Raw genomic sequence first — 20217 nt, 5'->3', positions numbered from 1 at the left:
CAGAAAGAAGCCCCTCAGTTTGCTGCCTACCACCCCCTCCATGAAAAAGCCTGGCCAGCCCTGATCCCAGCATCTCCCAGATGGCTTCAACCACCTCCCCATCCCGAGGGTTTCCTTCCAACAAGTGGTGCAGGGACCCTCCTCTGCCCACTTCACGACGAGGAAAGAGTAACAAGACACCCACCCAGGGTCACTCGGCTTCAAGTAGAAGGCCTGGGGTTGGAACATGGGGTTCCAGCCTGCCCGCTCTCTGCCACCCCGCACCAACCCCAAGGACTCAAACTGGTGCCAGCTTTGCGAGTTCAGCCTCCTGGCGGGGTCCCTCCCAGCACCGGGGCAGCCTCATTGGGTGCTCTGATGGCCCGGGGACCTGCAATGTGAGTTCTCACTGACTCCGCTGACAATTCCCCAAGGTGAGCAATTTTCTGCCAAAGTCAATGTGTGTCCGTTATGGAGGTGGGTGGGCAGAGCACGTGTAAAGGCAGCATCCACCAGGTGCTTGCGAAGTGCCAGGAAGGCGCACCCGGTCGCTGCATCTGCCCACAAGCCTGGTTAGTTTCATTCTCCTGAGGGGAGGCTGGGGCTGCCAGGGGTGGGTACCACGCCCACAGGGGGTTGGCAGCACCAGGATTCCAGTTGGGCAGGTGCTCTCTGCGCTCCATCAGGCCTCCTCCAGCTCTGACCACCAGGAAACCCAGCATTCCAGCCCTCGAGGAAGTTACCAGACCACCCCGAAGATTTCTTCTCCCTCCTTCTGCCCCTCCCCCAGTGCCAATCCGCACCCCACCCCAGGCTCCTCCCGCCAGCAGGACAGGTCCTGAGTGGTGGAACCGGAGTTCTCAGCTGGTTTCAAGCCTCGGCTTGTGACAGAGAAGCTTCTTTCTCCTTCCACGGCAGGCCCGCAGGAGCCTCGCCAAGTGCAGGGCTTGAGTGCAGTCAAGCAGAGGGCACGGCTGGCTGTCACTGGGCACTCTCCGGGAGGCCAGTCCCAACCTTTCCCCTGGATCTCGCTCTGGCCTCACTGAGCCAAAGTAACCCGGAGTGACCGATACCAGTGGGGCACAGGGACAAAGCCCTGCCATGCTAGCAGACCTTTGCTCCGCTCACCCAGACACCAAAGCCAAGCTCTGGCTGGCCGCCGAGGCAAAGGGTTCCGGGGGACCCAGCTCAAAGGTGGGCTCACATGCCCGGTCAAGTTCTGGGTCAGCCGCATCCACGCAAGGCACTTTACTACTCTGGGCATCCACTCCAAGCCCCGCAAGAGGGGCTGAGGGAACACATACGATGCAGTAAGAGACAAGGTCCATGCCTGGAGTCTACAGAAGCAGACGTTCAGCAAATGCTCCTACAAACCAATGTAGTGAAGGAGTTGCCAGCCCAACTTCCCCACCCCCAGCAGTTAATCTGGGGGTTCCAGGTGGAGGTCTCTAAAGAGCTGACATTTACAATGACACCTGAAAGTTGGCAGGATTTTTTATTTTGCTTATGAGGAAAGGAAGGAAGAAAAAAGGGAGAAGCTCCCGGCAAATACCACTTAGGGAGGAATATTTAAAATTGACAAGAGCTCAGGTTAAGAAGACAGGCGCCCCTGCATTCATTTGTAAAGCATGATTTCGCTCCCACAATCAGATGCAGATTCCATACCCCCAGAAATGGAGGAGGTGTCATTTCCTGGAACCTCATGCCTAACAAAGAGTCCAGTGGGACTCCCCTAGGTCCCCCATCTGTAAAATCCACAAGTTGGTCCAGACAGACCCTACCTATTCATGGGCCGGGGGGTGGGGAAAATCTGCTAAACATGGCAAAGGAAATGACCAGTTGAGAACACACAAGTAGGCAAGACACATGAAAAGCTGGTCAATTACAGCAGTCGTCAAAAAAAAGCAACAGGAACACGGCTTTGTTTTGGGTGTTTGCGGATCACAGAGCTCCATGCCCGCTAAGGAGTTTGCTGCCTGAATTAAGATGCTCACACATCAGGAGTTGCCCCAGTAACCGCTAGCACCAGGTGCGGAGGGGTGACTGGTGAACTATATACCTGGAGAGTTAGGACAGATGCTATCCAGACCTTTTTGGGGGCTCTGCCAGGAAAACCACCAGGGATATGGGGAAAGGTCTACGCGTTATAGCAGACAAAGCAGAAGATCTGAATGCCCGGATGTGCTAACCTGGCTGAGCTGACCAGGACGGCAATCCTGGCAGCACGAGCTCTGTGCCATGCGAGGTGGGGCACCCGGACGGACCTTCCTCACCTCTCTCTCACATCAGCCCCATGGGGAGAGGGGCTATGATTCTCCTCGTTTTCACAGCAGAAGAAAAAGTGTGTGATGAAACATGGGAAAGGTGCTTAAAACAAGCTTTTAAAACTGAATGACACTGGCAAATGGTCAGGCTGTAATGCTAAGTGAGCAGAGTAGAGATACAAACCTATCGTAAGCAGGACAAGAGGGCCGGAAGGGAAGTGTAGCTATTCCAGAGGGTTAGGATTATAAAACGTCTATATTGTCCATTTCTACAAGTAAGCAAGCTTCAGTTCAGTTCAGTCGCTCAGTCATGTCCAACTCTTTGAGATCCCATGGACTGCAGCACACCAGGCTTCCCTGCCTGTTACCAACTCCAGGAGCTTGCTCAAACTCATGTCCATCGAGTCAGTGATGCCATCCAAACATCTCATCCTCTGTCGGCCCCTTCTCTTCCTGCCCTCAATCTTTCCCAGCATCAGTGTCTTTTCCAATAAGTCAGTTCGTCGCATCAGGTGGCCAAACTATTGGCCACTAAGCAAGTTTGGTGGGGGCAATAAAAAAAGAAAAAAGATTTGCTTGCCTGTGCATGCCCCCACCCCATCCCTGATTCTGTGAGTGGGGCTTAAGTGAGGGTGGGCTTGAAGGGGGAGATTCAGGGCTATTCCACCAGGACATGGCCCACCTCAGCCCACTAGGGCATGTACTTCTCACAGCAGCTGCTAACTCACCAGTCCAGCAACTAGACAAGGGCATGTATGCGAAAGGAGCTCACTTCTGGAAAGGACCACAAGGAGGTTCTTAGCAAAGGAAGTAACTAATGGCTACCAAGACCATACTGTGTATTGGGCAACAAAGATCGAACCAACATTTACAGGTGGGCCTCTGGACCGAGTCCATCCATGCCTTCAAGCAAGGTCATGTCTGACTCTTGCGACCTTATGGACTGTAGCTGGCCAGGCTCCTTTATCCATGGGATTTCCCAGGCAAGAATACTGGAGTGGGTTGCTATTTCCATCTCCAGGGAAACTTCCCAACCCAGGGATCAAATCTGGGTCGCCTGCACTGCCAGCAGATTCTTTACCATCTGAGCCACCAAGGAGGGTTGGAAGGAAAAAAGTGATGGAAGGTCAGAAGGAAGCACAGAAGAAAAGAGAGAGGGAAGTGAAACCATCAGAAAGAGATGAAGACGTTGCCAAGACGCCAGCAGACAGAGGCAGCAAGGACACAGATCTCCAGGGGCATCCCAGAGTTCATGTCCTGCCTGTGATTGTCACCAGCCGTCGACATGTTTCAATGGGAAGGGCGCTCTGCAAGAAACTCGCCTGCTCTTGGGAAGGTCACATAGCAGGAGAGAGAGGCACCATCACACAGCCAAGCAATGAATTCGGCAGGATAGTAAGAACTCAAACGCTAGTACAGGGAGGTTATCAACTCCTCTTCTTTCTAAGACCACACAGCAGGCGACCAACCCAGTGAGCCTTCCCAGGTACGCCCTTTCCCACTCCTAAGCCTTCAGAAATCTGTTCCCTAAACACCCGCAGCAGGGATGCCCAGCCCTCCCTGTGCCTCCCAAAGGTGCCTTTGTGGAGCAGCTGGTTCCCGGTCGGATACCGCACCCCAGCGCCTACAGCTGGAAATCCACTGTGCCAGGAGGAGCCTGCGTCCTGCAGCACAACATCCACTGCCAAACCCTAAGCCTCCTCTCTCCATCCAGCAGCGCTGCCCAGATCCCCACACACCGATCCCCGCAGCCCCCGGGGCCCCGCTAGTTCCCGTCACCGCTGGCAGCTGCCAGCCAGTCATGGGGCCCCACGTGAAAGGAGGTGCTCCCGGGTTTTATGTCACTGATCGGCTGGCAGGGCGGCTTCAGTCCCAGGACTCACCACACCCAGATAATACAAGCTTAAGGAGAGGGAGATGACACATTGAAGGAGGGGAGAGAAAGTCCCTCAGGCACCTGTGAGTCAGATGCGTTACTTGCAGGGATGAAGAAGTGATGGCTGAGGGCCTCCCACGTACCAGATGCTTCATCCCGGAGAGGCTCATCCTAACCACCTTGACCTAGGTGCTATCACATCCACTGCACAGATAAGGAAACTGAGGCTAAGGCAGGTTCAATAAATACCAGACCCAAAGGGACTTCCCTGGTGGTCCAGTGGCTAAGACTAAGCTCCCAATACAAGGGGCGATCAAGGTTCAACCTTTGGGCAGGGAACTTGGTCATCCCACATGGAACTAAAGATCTGCAACCAAGCACTGCAACTAAGACCTCGCACAGCCAAATGAATAAGTATTAAAAAAGAAAAAAAAAAAGGCCCAAGATCAACCTCAGATGACACTCCAGCCTGGATCTGACTTTGCACCAGTGCCTCCAAGTTCAGCATCACGTGTCTAACTCCATCTGGAGAGAAAGCACAAAGATACCGAACAAGACCCAGTGAGGAATCAGAACCGTCCACAGGTGAGCTATGGACATTTCTGTTCCAGCCTCGGGGCTTCGTATGTACCACGGTCCATGCTAGATTGGCCACTTAGTTACTTAGGAGAAGAACTAGTCCAGGGTAGTGGGAAGAAAGCAAGCTCAAGAGACAGAGATGCTCAGATTTTGGCTCTGAGTCTGCCTGTCCGTGACCAACCTGTTCAACCTACAAGTCACCTCAGTAAATAACCTATATCACCATGTGTGCATGGCTTGGCCATCCAGGAAATGTTTCTTATTTCTCCTTCCACTTCCTAATAAGGTAAGAGCCCACACTTAGTTGTTCTGTATTTGCTAAGAAGGCAAGAATACAGTTAAGTGGTTGGACAGCCAAGCCATCACCTGAAACTGTGCAAAATAAGACACTCAACTGCCAACAAGCATGATAACACTGGGAGGAAATAAATACTCAGTTTTCCTCTCATTTAAAAGTGCCATTAAAAACGAGTCTTCAGGTGCAGCAAGAGGAGAAAGAGGTAGGAGTGGGTTGGGGAAAGGCGTGGCGGCCCAAGTTCACAGACGTACTCTACATCAGATTTCACTCAAATTCATACATTGGCCACCTCGTACGGGCCAGCCACAGTTCTAGAAGCTCATTATCACTACCATTCCCTTACAGAAGATGGCCCTGGGGTACTTCCCTGGTAGTCTTGTGGCTAACCAACGCAGGGGACTTCAGTTTGAACCCTGATCAAGGAACTAGATCTCACATGTCACAACAATAGATTTCACACATCACAAGGAAGATAGAAGATCCATGTGCTGCAACTAAGACCCAGCCCAGCCAAAAAAAGAAATGTTTAAAAAAAAAAAAAGACCGCCCTGACACTTTGAATCAAGACCAGAAGCCCTACGTCAACATCTGGCCTTTCTTCCAGCAGCATCTACTTCAACACGGCTCCCCATCTCACTCACACCTGCTGCAGGCGAGGACCTCAGCTTCACAGAGACCTGACAGCCACCTTGCTGGCCTGAGTCTCCTGGTGTTTTACCCTCTGAGGATAACATCTGAATTCAGAATTCCCAGGCCTGAACAGGCAGCTCCAGCAGGGGTGACCCTGGGAACACAGGACCCCACCCATCCACCCCAAGTAAAGCCAGAAATCCCAGTTTTTATATGAAATAGATGGACTGTTGTAGTGAGAGATTTCAAACACAGACTCGACAACACCCTCTCTGTGTAGCCGGTCAGCCCTGAGCATCCTTGCTGGCTGAGACCACCAAGGACAGGAAGACAGGGAGGTCCTACCTGCATCTCAGGGGCTGTCCCGAAGAGGGTTCCCTCACCTGGGAGCTTGTTACAAATGCAGATTCCAATCCCCTCACCCTCTTGCAGATGCCCCACTTTCCTTCCGCCCCGCCCCGCCCCCAGGGTAAAAGGGCGGGGGATGCTTTAGACCCCCTCATCTAGCCCAGCTTCCTGTGCAAAAGATAACTGAGAACAGCAGAAAGAAAACAACCCTCCCAAAGCCTCCTGACAAACAGGGGGTACATCTAGTACCTGAACCCCAGGGGGCTTCCCCAGCCTCAACACAGAATTCCCCTCAGAGTCAAGGAGCTACCCCCATCTCCTTGTACTGGGTCGCGCCCCCTCCCCACCTCCCAGACAGACCCCTGGGGATTCTCACAGTCAAGGAGCTACCCCCATCTCCTTGCACTGAGCCACGACCCCTCCCCACCTCCCAGACACAGACCCCTGAGGGTCCTCATAGTCAAGGAGCTACCCCCATCTCCTTGCACTGAGCCACAACCCCTCCCCACCTCCCAGACACAGCCCCCTGGGGGTCCTCACTGTCAAGGCCTCTGGCTTCTCTCTCCATCCCAGTGGATGGAGTCAATGCCCAGTTTGCTCCCAGGGCTCAGCCTGCAGGCTGAACCCACACTGACAACAGGACTCCAAACACCACTTTGGTTTCTCCTTAACAGTGGCTTCCCCTTAACACAGCTGACAGCTGCCTTCCGTGCGAAGGACTCCAGCAGCCAAGTGGCAAAGGAGAGAAGAAGAAAAAGGGAAAGGAGAGGATGAAATGAGCACATCCAATGAACTTGACTCAGGGAGTCTAATTACAGAACCGAGGTCTGGGCTCAGACTCCAGACACGCCACTTTCTAGCTTGTGGACCCCAAGCAAGTGTCTTCTACTAAAGCCTCCGTTCCTGCCACCAGGAAATGGGTATAAGGACAGAGACTGACGTCTTTGGACAGGACTTAGCTGCCCACAGCCCTCTTGGTTCTGATGTTACTGATGCAGTGCTCCCTCCCAGGGTGGGTTTTCAAGGTCATTTCAAGATACTCACAAAATACGCAAGACACAGGCAGTTTGTGAGCTCTTCCTGTGACTCTGCCGGGACAGACGCCCCGGCCCTCCCCATCTCCAGATCCTGCCTGGTTGGCTCCCGCCCTGACTTGCTAACTTGCCCACGCTTCTTTCCCGTAACTCAGCTGCCGGCTAGAGTCAAACTCATGGGCTCTGGATCTCAAAAGGGCATAACTGAGCCTACCAGGCGGACGTGGGAAGGGCCTGTAAGGTGATGGGGGGATGGGGGGGTGGTGAGAGGGTGGGCAAGAGACCTCGGGAGGGTGGCCAGCAGCACAGAGGGTCATGCGCCCCCTCAGGCCCTGGAGACTCCCACAAAGGACTCTCACAAAGTCTGTGTAGGACAGGACATGGCCGCGCTGCAGGCCATGACTCAGCACACCAGTGCAAAGCTGGGCCGGCCCAGTGCCCTAGAGCTGCCTCCAGAAGCAGGGGGTCCCCTGCCAGGCGGGCTGGGACAGTCAGTCCCAAGGAATGCCCCCTCGTTCACCAACCCCCCCCCCCGACCTGCCCGCCTGTGCCCACAGCCGGCAACTCATGCGGCTGGCATGCCAGGGGCCCCCACGTGACCCGATTGTCCTGTCGCTGCGCCAGGGTAAACAGGCCATGGAGTGAGGTCATGCCTGCACAGGGCAACTGGAATCAGAGGAGGGTGGGCGGCCCATGGGACTGGAAATGGCCAGGATGCCCGCTCACTGGCTTCTGGGGCCCGGGAGTGAGGAGCCAGGGAGAGAAAGGACAGGCTTGCAGGACAGAGGAGGGAGGGCACGCAGCAGGCCCCAGGGGACAGTGGCCACCAGCGATGTGAGCTACTCTGTACGTGGTTCAGAGACATAACTAGCACCCTGCCCCTCACTCCTTCCCTCCCTGAATCCCTCTCTTTCGCCCCTTCCCTGCCCTGGTTGTTCTCCCCCTCCTCCCCACCTCTCATCCCTTTTCAGATAGTCTGGTCACAAGCATTTCCCCTATGGAAAGCCTCTGCTGCTCACGCTGGGGCATCATCCCCTGCAGCCTCTTTGTAAACCTGAGCCTCTACCAGCAGAAGCCCCCACTCTCCATTTCCCCCCGACTCAAAATCCTAGGTCAATCCCAGGTCACCTCTTCCAGGCAGCCTGCCAGAGATCCAGCCCTTCCCTTTCCTTTCCTGGCCTCCCACTGGGACGACTCACCTACCCGCTCTCACTCATGCTCTGCATTTCCATGGCTGCTAGTTCTTTAGGCGATTCCATCTGCCCTCCTCTCCTGGAGCCCAGGTTCCCCCCAAGACCCACTCTCCTCCCACTGTGTGCTTCCAGGCTCTGGCAACACAGGCTCTTGCCCACGGCGGATGCTCAATAACCATACACCCCCAACACTTTCCAAATGGAAATCGGACGGCCACTAGACCACCAGGGAAGTCCTTCGGCTTCTTTTTAAATAATCTTAAATTTTTTAGAATAGTTCTCGATTTTATAGAAAAATCTGAAAATCTGAATATAGTACAGAGAGTTCACACACGCCACAGAAAATTATATTATCATATATCTCCATCCCTGCTAACATCTTAATATTACTGTGAGTGTTAGTCGCTCAGTCGTGTCTGATCTTTTGCAACCCCATGGACTGCAGCCCACCAGGATCCTCTGCCCATGGGATTCTCCAGGCAAGAATACTGGAGTGGGTTGCCATTCCCTTCTCCAGGGGATCTTGCGGACCCAGGGATCAGACCCAGGGATCTCTTTATGTCTCCTGCATTGGCAGGTAGGTTCTTTAACACCAAGGCACCTGGGGACCCCACTCCTATCACATACTGTGAATAATCGTGTGCATTGTTCATTTTGTACAAACATCTTCAGGTATATCTCTGGGGAAAACATCCCCACAGGCGGTTGCTGGGTCAAAGGGCACCCGCACATGCAGTTTGGTTAGGAACAGCCACAGTGCCCGCCCCGTGGTTCTGTGGAATGCAATTCCCCTACACACACCCCAGCAATGGATGCTCACAGAGTTGCTTCTCAGAAGCTCTGTCAACCATCCAGGACACGACCACCTTATCCAAGACACGACCACCTTGTGCTCTGTGCGAGCTTCACAGGAAAAGGAGGCATTTTTCATTGCCATTTCCCTTTTTAGGACTGGGTAGATGATCTTACGTTTAGGTGCCAATGGAGATGCCCTTCTATGAACTGTCTTCAGATCCAGGGCGGCCCTGCGGCCACAGGCCAGGCTCCGTGGGTGTTATATGTCACGCGGGCTCAGCTATGCACACAGCCTGAGGAAGCAAGCAGCGAGACTGCAGGGCTAAGAATCAGGAAAGAATCTGGAAAGGAAAAGCTCAGCTGTGGCTAGAGTCTCGAGGGAAGGTTTTATATCTAGAGGGCCACCGCATCCAGGTTTCTTTCCTGGGAGAGACAGGCAGACAGGAAAGGACCTCGCTAGGATAAAGGTGCCAGGGAGATCTGAAGACACAGCAGACTCTGGGGTCTGTTTATTCTATTGGTTTTTAAATTATTTTTATTGGAGTCTAACAATGTTGTGTTAGTCTTTGCTGTACAGCAAAGTGAATCAGCTGTATGTATATGTATATATATCCCGTCTTTATTGGATTTCCTTTTCATTTAGGTAACCACAGAGCACTGAGTCCTCTGTGCTATGCAGCAGGTTCTCATCAGTTATCTATTTTATACGAAGTATCAATAGTGTGTACACGTCAACCCCAACCTCCCAATTCATCCCACCCCCATTTTCCCCCCTTGGTATCTATACATCTGTTCTCTACATCTGCGTCTCCACTTTTTAAAATTAATTTTTATTGGACTCATTGGAAAAGACCCTGATGCTGGGAAAGATTGAAGGTGGGAGGAGAAGGGGACGACAGAGGATGAGATGGTTGGATGGCATCACCGACTTGATGGACATGAGTTTGAGCAAACTGAAGGAGACAGTGAAGGACAGGGAAGCTTGGCATGCTGCAGTCCATGGGGTCGCAAAGAGTCGGACATGACTTAGCGACTGAATAATGATAGTTGCTTTACAATGTTTTATTACGTTTCTGGGGTCTGTTCTGAGAGAGAGAAACACCAAAGGCAGCACAGACGCCGGCCAAGGCCTCGAAGTTACACCAATCAAGCCACAGAACTGGGTCTCATGGTGCAAGTGGAGAGGAATGCAAACATCCTTTCTTCACATTCTATCGCTGCTTTGAGGGCAGTGATTGTATTCACTTTTATGACTGGTTAGTTCAGTGGCTTTCAAAGCTTCAATTACCCGAAGGCCTTTAAAAGCGCATCTTCCAGTCCTCAGTGGGGTCTGGGGTGCATACTTTGCAAAGGCTCTCTGATAAAGGACCACCTCTGGCCCCAAGGTTGACAAGCACCAGGACAGCCCGACACGGGTTCCCAGGGACAGCAGGATTTTTCAGAAGCACAAGGTACACAGGAAGGTGAAGGTCTGACAAACAGTAATGACCTTTCCTCAAGCTCTGTTCAGGAGAGACAGTCGCTGGTGCGGAGGAGATGTCCATGTCGGAAATCTCTCTCACACGCAGGAATAGGGGCCATGCCTTGAGGCTGTGGACGGGAAACAGAACATTCAGTTTCACAAATATCTCAGGTCTACTAAGAATTCTCCCCAGACCAGAGACACCCTGGGCTGTTCATCTGCGTATCGGATGTATTATTTATGCTCCTGCCAGCTCCCAGCATGCGCAGGGTCGTGTCACTTTCATAACCTCCTCCTGCAGACGGAGGAATGGCAAGGTTGAGTCAGCTAGATGCGTGCTCAGGGTCAAGGGTGAGCGCTCTTCAATTTCCAGACTCAAATAATATCTCTGTCCCCTTATTCCTTCTCCCTCCTGGGACACTGGGTTGTCAAGTGCATCTAGATGGCTTCTCCTGCTTTATCTTCGCCCGCTCCTCCTCTCGGTGAGACTCAAGACCACACTCTTCACTCAGCCTGTTAATGCATCAGTAAGCCAGCCTTTTACTCTCTCCAAGCTCATCCCCACCAGCCCTACTCAGACCACAAGCTGCAGAGAGAGGAGTCATCTCAGCACCCACAAGGGAGCCTCTGCTTCTGTCCTCCAGCGTCACACCCCCTCCCCACTCCCCCTCCCCGCACTCTTTAGACCCAGGGTCCCCAACCTCTGGGTGTGGACGGTGCCTCCTATCAGAACAGCGGCAGCGTTAGAGTAGAAATAAAGTATACAGTAAATGTAACGCACTTGAATCATCCCCAAACCATTCCTCCCTCCCAGTCCGTGAAAAAACTGTTCTACAAAACTGGTCCCCGGTGCCAAAAAGGTCGGAGACCAATGCTTAAGACCATAGTGAAAGTCGCTCAGTCGTGTGTGACTCTCTGCGACCCCATGGACTATACAGTCCATGGAATTCTCCAGGCCAGAATACTGGAGTGGGTAGCCATTCCCTTCTCCAGGGGATCTTTCCAACCCTGGGATCAAACCCAGGTCTCCCACATTGTAAATGGATTCTTTACCAGCTGAGCCAGAAGGGATGCCCAAGAATACTGGAGTGGGTAGCCTATCCCTTCTCCAGTGGATCTTCCCAACCCAGAAATCAAACTGGGGTCTCCTGCATTGCAGTGGATTCTTTACCAGCTGTGCTACCAGGGAATAATCTGCCTGCAACACAGAAGACCCAGGTTCGATCCCTAGTTCGGGAAGATCCCCTGGAGAAAGGAATGGCTACCCACTCCAGTATTCCATGGGGTCGCAAAGAGTCGGACATGACTAAGTGAATAGCACACAGCCAAATAAAATAAAGTTCACGTCTCAATTCAGCTTAAGACTATAGGAAGGGCTCAAATCCAATCCTACCTTCTTGAAGGAATCTTTCCCCACCACTGCAGTCAACACCCCATGAAGAGCGCCTACGAGGTGTCAGGTACCACTTTCAGGCAATGAGATGTACATAAAACACAGGCTCATCCCCACGAAATTCAGTCTAGAATATGAAAAACATCCTGATACAAGGGGATGAGACGGTCTCTGTTCCCAGTTTATGCAGGTAGCTATCTTAAGTCTATCCTAAGGAAGGGAGAACTTCCTGGGGGAGGTGGCATCTGAGTTGCACTTTTAAGAAGCTAAGAGGACTGCAGGTTGCAGGAGGGTTGTGTGGCTTACAGAAGCATAGGAGAAGAGTGGAGTTCCAAGGCCCAGTGGATAAGGGAAAGGACAGAAACAAGCTGTGTATACAGCTGGAGTGGGAACACTAAAGAGCCCAGACTGGTCCACACTTCCTCAGACCAGTCATGAGGCTGCAATCAGGACTGGCCTCCCCAGGCAGCTTTCTTATTCACAGGGGCTCCGAATTCAGCTAAGAAATGCAAATAGTGCCTTTTAATAATGTAGACATGCATCAATAATTCAGAAGCCCGGAGGCTTCCCCAAAGGAACCACGAAGAATATCAAGAATCCCCTGCCCGGGATTTAGCAGCTTCAGAAAGCATGGCCCTTGAGGCTGCACTCTGGAAAGAAAGAGCTTCTCTCAGGAATCCTGGGTTCCACCTGAGGACCTCTAAGTCTGCCCACGAAGATAATTCCAACCTTGTACACAAAAGTGAGCATCCTTTACGAAGCATGTGATTGATGGACTCCTGGCCCATTATAAACCTCTTCCAACCACATCACCTGTTTCCACCCTCACAGCCACCTGAGCAGTAGCAGGGTCCTGCCTCTGGCCTGTGCAGACCAGGAAGCTGGCGTTCTCACCTGAGGACTCGCTGGATGATATGACAGAAAGTTCCAGAGACAGGACTCTGACCTGTCCCTTGAGCATTACTTGCTGTCCACTGGTGAATCCTAGGATGTCTGGAGCTGGGCAGATCCCTGGAAACCACTTAGTCCAACTCCCCTTGGTACCCGGCAAAAGACTGGTGACCAAGCTGGGTCAAGATGCTGATGCTGTAAGGTTGATTAATTATCTGGGGGGTGAACCAGGTCTTTTCTGAAGCACATCAGTTACGAGGGGCCCCATTGGGCCCTCTCAGGAAGGAAGAGACAGATGACCTTTCAAGGAGCTGGGTCTGGGAGCAGAACAATGTGACACAGAGACATGGCTTTTTCAAGAAGAGTCTGGAATTGCCGCCCGGAACTGGGGCATCAACAAATTCAGCGTGAAGTCCATCAAAGGACAAAACAGTTTTCCAGATTTTATCTTAAAAATCCAAAATGGATAAATGGTAATATAGGAGAGACATAAAATTCCAATGATGTAAACATAAACCATACAACTTAAAAAATAATTTAAAAATGAATAAATAGTAGGAGATAACAAAATAAATTATTTTCAGACAACACAAAAATGCATCAAATTGCCTTCGCAAATAAAAATGCAGGTGTACATCTCCTTGGTCAGATGACAGGATTACAAAAATATTGCTGTGATGAGGAGCACACAGGCTCTCAGGTCAAACCTGGATTCTACATGGATCTCACTTCAGACAGGGTACCCAGCCTCTTGCCTTCTCATCTGACTGCCTATCAAATGGGGCCAGCAGTACCTTCTGCCCCTTCCTCCTGGCCTTTGAGAGACAAAGATCTGATTCTCAGTTGAAAGGAAATTCACAGAGCACAAGTTTGTACTAGACACCTTGCCTCCCTCCCAACATCCCTAGAGCTATATCATCCCTGTTTTACAGGGGTATAGACTAAGACTCCAGACAAGGCGATGGCACCCCACTCCAGTACTCTTGCCTGGAAAACCCCATGGATGGAGGAGCCTGATGGGCTGCAGTCCATGGGGTCGGGAAGAGTCGGACACGACTGAGCAACTTCACTTTCACTTTTCACTTTCATGCACTGGAGAAGGAAATGGCAACCCACTCCAGTGTTCTTGCCTGGAGAATCCCAGGGACGGGGGAGCCTGGTGGGCTGCCGTCTATGGGCTCGCACAGAGTCGGACACGACTGAAGCGACTTAGCAGCAGCAGCAGCAGACCAAGACTTAAGGACCTTGAAGCACTTGGTCCCAAACCATCTGTCCCCAGGGCAAGCTATAGGGGATAAAGAAAGATTCCAGTCAGCAAAAGGTTTCTGGTGTTCCTGGCCACAGAAGTAGAACAGGAAGTTGTTTCAATCCCAGCCCGCCCTCCTCACTTGGAATCCCACTTGCAATGGACCCGAAACCCACAAGTGTGCCCTCCCGCCCCCAGGTATCCCATCAGAACTAGCTGACCAAGAGCTGCCATTTGGCCTGAGAAGACGCCAGGCAACGCTTCATGCCTGGTCAGGCTGGACCCACCTCCCACGTGGGCAAGGCCGCTTTGGGGAACTTGACCAGACAAGAAAGCCTCCATGCGCCCAGCTCTGGGGGCGGGAGTAGCCGGGGCTGTCCCACCCAGGTGTGGCCAGCACAGTGAGTCCATGACCTCTCCCCTTCGGAGTCTGTCTACCAGCATCTGGTACTATTTTAAGACCTTCTGAGATCCAAACAGGATTCTGAGCTCGCCGGGGACAGTCTGTAAAAGTTTTCCACTGGCACAAAGATATTCAGTGCTGTAACTCAAAGCATGACTTTACAATGGGACTTGATTATCAAGAGTTCCAGAATATCCTCTCTCGAGCCGCTCTGCTCCTTTCTCTTTCCTGTCCTTTATGGGCTGGCGGGCAAATAGCACGTAGACCAGGCAAATGCCTCACGCAGGGGTTTGCTGGAGGACCTTTTTCTCTGGAGTCCCAGCCCTCATGCTAGGGGGCTTCTGTCCATGCCCCCCACAGAGACGTTACCCTGAGAGTCGTGTTGATATTTAAGCACATCTGCTCCAATCCACTGGCTTCGCACATCCCCCCTAAGAAAGCCCAAAGGCTGCTAATGGCACGGACCCCCATCCTCCCTGATTGCCCCCTAATCCCTCCCTCACCAGCTCAGCCTCTCTCCCACGTGAACCTTCCTCACTCTCTGGCTTATTTTCCTGTTGCCCCCTCCCCCCAACTCCAACCCAGGGCTTACTCTTCTCCATCCCACTCTGCACCTGGCAAGCCAAGGGCTCCGTGCGCCACCCCGGATGCACCGGCTGTCAGCTGAGTTCAGCCAGTGGGAAGCACCAGCAGGAGGCTCGAGGGCAGGAGGAGGAAACATTCAGGGTAGAAATCCCAGGCCCCCTTCCACACGGCAGAGCCTGGGTCCCCCACACTACAGCCCTGCCGAGTGATCCCTCCTCCTCCCCTCTTGCCAGGATTGGGCCTGAATGGTGCCCCATGTTGGTTCCTAACTCTGCCCTGCTTCTGTCCACCGCCCTTCATTAAACCCTCCTCCGCTGAGCCCACTGGGACCCTGACTCATCCAAGCTCCTCGTGCCTGGTCTGGGGGTCTCCTGTGCCCTCTGCAGCCGCCATCTGGAAGCCCTCCACCTGCCGCAGTGGAGAGAAAAAGCGTTAGGAGACTCTCAAAGCCTCCATCAGGAAGGCACACCTTTCTGTACACATCTGATTGGCCAGAGCATGTCACATGACCAAGCCTCACTTCTAGGAGGAGGGATGTATCCCCACCCATCTAAAGGGGAGCAGTGATACAGTGACTCTGAACCGGGAAAGTGTCTAAGCCAGGAATCTTTACTTATGTCTCTTTCTAACCTGGCTCACCTAGCACAGTGCCTGACAACCTGTCAAGCCACTCAGAAAAGTCCCTTCAACAAATGAACAAAAGCTTCTTTGTGCTTAACCTTCAGAGCGTGTTCATGAGACCCATAAGAAAGGCAGGCCCATCACTGGAATATTAACCCAGCAGTTAACCTCTCAGTCTCTGGTGCCTCCCAGCCTGCGGTGCCTGGGTTCAAATCCTAGTTCCGCCTTTTATTACCTGGGTGACCTTGGACCAACTTAATCAACCTCTCTGTGCCTCAGCTTCTTCATATGTAAGATGGGGGTGGTGACTACGGTACTTAGAACATAGGACTGTTACGAGGCTGAAATGAGTTACCTGATAGAAAGCACTTAGAATTGCAACTGATAGAACTTCCAGGGCAGTCCACTGGTTAAGACTTTGCCTTCCAGTGCAGGGGGATGTGGGTTTGACCCCTGGTCAGGGCTCTGAGATCCCACATGCCTGGCAGCCAAAAACCCAAAAGGTAAAACAGAAGCAATATTGTAACAAATTAAATAAAGACTTTACAAATGGTCCACATCAAAAAAGTATTTTTAACAAAAGGAGTTTGCACCTGACATGTGGTAAACATGCTATAAATAAAAGCTATTATTAGAACTATTATCATTGGAATCAGATCTTGTTTTGATCCCACATGGTTTGGACTGAGTCACTTGCTCTAATTTCTCAACAGTCCTCCAAATGACAAACCTTCAAACTACATGTTCCCAATACTTTCTGAGTATAGACCCACTGTTGACATCTGCCTATAGCCCCTCAAGACAACTGCTTTGAAAACGCTTTTGGTTTCCATGCAAACTGTGATGCAGTAAGTAATTGTACACACATGATATGCGCATTTTGTTCTTCAGTCACTCAGTCGTGTCCGACTCTTTGCAACCCCATGGACTGCAGCATGCCAGGCTCCCCTGTCCTTCACCACCTCGTGGAGTTTGCTCAAACTCATGTCCATTGAGTTGGTGATGCCATCTCATCCTCTGTCACCCCCTTCTCCTCCTCCCCTCTATCTTTCCTAGCATCAGGATCTTTTCCAATGAGTTGGCTCTTTGCATTGGTGGTCAAAGTTTTGGGGCTTCAGTTTCAAAATCCAGTCTTGTTAATATATTACATAGGGACAGATATGATACATATACATATATTATTTTATCTGATATCCACAATCCCACCGAAAACAAAGTCAAGAGAGCAATACATGAACTTATCACCACTGGCAACCCCACACTTACAAAAGCTGGGACCCAGTGTAAATCCTGGGTATGAGCAAGGCCCTCCCCACGGGGGTCACCCTCATCTGTAAAGCAGGGATACTCATTTCTCTGCCTCCCAGGATAACTCTGCAAAAGGCAAAACCAAAGTGAAAGGACCATTGTGCCCAGCACACAAGATGGGTTCAATCAATCTTAGTTCTCTATCCCTCATAAAACTAAATATTTGACATGGAAAGCTCAGGAAATTTTTCAGGAATAATATAAAGTTATCCACAGCCTCCTAAAAGCCATCAAGGGAATTTTTCAAAAGTCCATCTTCCAAGAGCAATGGTTCATGAACTTCAGAATGTAGTTTCTAAATTTCCTCTTAATTTCTGGTATTCAGAAAAATATGTGCTTAAGTGATAAGATGTCAGCAGCAGCAGCTGAGGGGTCCACCCTCAACTCTTTTATTCTTTCCAGGTTAAAAGTATTGCTGGAAGCCCACAGTCCTTCGCCAGCAAGTCCTGGACCACATGGAAGGCGAGTCCACAGCCTCTTCTCCCCAACCTGGTGGCCCCGGCCAGACACCATCTCCTTAGTCAGGTCATCCATGGCTTGCCTGAGGGCACCGGGTAGTAATTCCAGCTGCCCTGGGGAAGGGGGCATTTGTCAGTCATGAAATAGAACAAGACTCCAAAGAGCTCTGGCATTTGCCAGGTAAATAATAACTCAGCCTTGGGAGCCCTGGCTTCTGGTCCCATGAACGGGAGTCCATGTTCTCCAGCAAGACACAGGCTAGTGAAAGGCAATTGTAACCAGAACCAGCCATGTCCACCTGCCCTCCACCTAGAGGACTTCACTGCATCACCTGTCATGGAAGCTTTGTAAAAAGAGAGCAAGTGAGAGGACCATCTCCTCTCTCTTCACTTCCTCATCACAGCCTCCTTAACTGTGGTATGTCACCCTGCAGCCGTGGTGCTCGGATTTGAAGCTAGGCTCCCCTGCTTACTGTGTGGGAAACAAGTTTCTTAATGGAAACTTAATACACAAAAAGCATGCCTGACACAGTGCAAGCACTCAGTTGTTGCTGTTTAGTCGCTCAGTTGTGTCCAATTCTTTTGCGACCCCATAGATTGCAGCCTGCCAGGCTCCTCTGTCCATACATAGGATTCCCAAGCAAGAATACTTGAGTAGGTTGTCATTTTCTTCTCCAGGGGATCTTCCTGACCCACGGATAGAACTTGCGTCTCTTGCATTGCAGGCAAATTCCTTCCCACTGAGCCACCAGAGAAGCCCTCAAGCACCAAATTCTTATTTTATGATTAGCAATTAGCGTTTTCCTACCACACCTAGCCTCTGGAACTGTCTAGTTCTGGTCATCTCTCCAATGGGGCATCCCATTTCCTTCCACAATGAAAAGCTTTCACTGCAGTCCCTTGAAAGTCAGACAACATGGTTTAGCCTCCACCTGATTCTCTACAGTCTGCGTTCATTCATTTTTCATTCATTCATTGAAGAATATTTATTAACCTCTTACTAAGCACTGAATGTGGAGAACAAGAAGGACCCAGTCACGGCTTCTACCCTCTCGTGGAGGAGACATATCAAAAACAAGGTTTTTTTTTGAAGCAAAATAAATCAATGAAGATTGTTTGAAGACGGTGACTGGTGTTGCGAGGAATATCAAGAGCACCTGGTAATTCAGAATAACAGAGGTTTGGGGAAGGGGTCTTTGAGACCGAGTGGTCTGAGCAGGGAGAATGGTCTAGACTCTGCTACTCAAAACGGGAGATGAGATCCTTAATTCTGGCACCACCTGTGAGCTTGCCAGAATTCTGATGTTCCGGCCTCACCCTAGAGCCCTAGGTGTGGTATCCTGCCACCTGGGTTGTAACAAGCCCTCCAGGTGGTTCTAACATCCACTCAAGTGCTTGAGAAGCACTGGACAGGAAGACCGGTCCTGTTTGGAATGTCCCCAGCGGGGAATATTCCTTGCCCTTAGGACCAGACAAACTCCAAGCCCCAGCACCAAGATATCAAGATCCTCGAGGCTGGTTTCTGGAAAATAACTGTCCGTGGGGTCGATGTGTACCTGCCCCAGCTGGGGCCAGCTGGAGGAAGTGGGAGGGACAGGGCCAAGCAAGCAGAACCAGCAGGACCTGATCAGCGGCAGCAGAGCAGAGGGCAGGTGGACCAGGAAAGGTTCCAACTGCCCTGGAGCCACCGTCACGGTGGCCACATTCCAGTGCCCTGAGAAGAATGCGGACAATGTCTCAGAGTCCTGGGGAGCACCGTCCTGGTAGGATGCCTGCTGGTTGACCAGAAGAGGCCTATGGAATCTGGCCGAACCCCTCGGCACCCCTTGTAGCCCTTGCCCACTTCCTCCCCTTGACCACCTGCTCCCTGGGGTTCGGCAGGGCCCAGGGGACAATGAGCAACTAGCAGGTAACAGAGCCAGGACCCGGGCTCAGAGGCCATAAAAAGCAATTCCCTTCAAGGGCCCTTGGGGTCAGACTTGCTCTCATAGACTTTAAAGCATTCCATGCTCATCATCCAAGATAACACAGCAAGGCAGATTCCAGGGCCCAGAGTGGCCAAGAGAACCAATGGGGGAATCATGGAATCCAGAATGCACTATCTTCTCTATTTGCTTGGCCACCAGCCTGACCAGGCCACCATCACTCTCACCTGGAATGAAGCAAATCTGGTTTCCCCAGCTCCAGGGCCACCCCGTCCATGGACCCAGCCAGCTGCTTCATGCCATCCTGTCTCCTCTCCAACCACCAATCCAACCTCCCTCCCTTCATCAGCCTTGCCGTCTGGCAGTCCTTCTGTTCCCCAAATAGCCAGGCTGGCTCCCATCTTATTTAAGAAATATTTATCCAAACCTCTGGGCTTCCCAGTGACTCAGCAGTAAAGAAATCGCCTGCAATGCAGGAGCCACAGAAGACACGGGTTCGATCCCTGGGTTGGGAAGATGCCCTGGAACAGGAAATGGAAACCCACTCCAGCATTCTTGCCTAGAGAAGCCCATGGACAGAAGAGCCTGGCAGGCTACAGTCCATAGGGTTGCAAAGAGTCAGACATGACTGAAGCGACTTAGCACACACGTATCCAGATCTCTGATAAGGAATAATCCTAGGAATACCCAATGCTGTCATGTGGCAAGTTATCTGCCATAATGAGCAAGCCATTCTCTACCAGGTTGAATAATGTCCCCCTCAAAATGCATGTGTCCCCAGAACCTCAGAGGGTGACCTTATTTGGAAAGGGACTTTGCAGAGTAATTTGTTAATGTGAAGTCATATTGAATTAGTGCTTGTGTACTTGCTAAGTCACTAAGTCGTGTCCATCTCTTTGCGACCCTTATGGTCTGCAACCCACCAGGCT

General features: G+C 51.5%; 1 protein-coding gene across 1 annotated transcript in view; it reads right to left on the bottom strand.

Annotated features, from left to right (window-relative positions):
• LOC147359662 (uncharacterized) overlaps positions 1-20217 on the bottom strand; it is a 223481-nt gene that overhangs the window by 176410 nt on the left and 26854 nt on the right. Inside the window, exon 7 of the mRNA XM_086335656.1 lies at positions 4571-4644. The gene's annotated coding sequence lies outside the window, so the exon portion shown is untranslated. The remainder of the gene's footprint in view (positions 1-4570; positions 4645-20217) is intronic.

The sequence above is a fragment of the Bos grunniens genome, chromosome 14 (genome assembly GCF_055505025.1).
Source record: "Bos grunniens cultivar Pamir isolate PY7600 chromosome 14, Bosgru_T2T1.0, whole genome shotgun sequence".
Lineage (NCBI taxonomy): Eukaryota > Metazoa > Chordata > Mammalia > Artiodactyla > Bovidae > Bos > Bos grunniens.
Note: the sequence above shows the minus strand (reverse complement) of the source record. Positions and strands in the feature narration are given on the sequence as shown.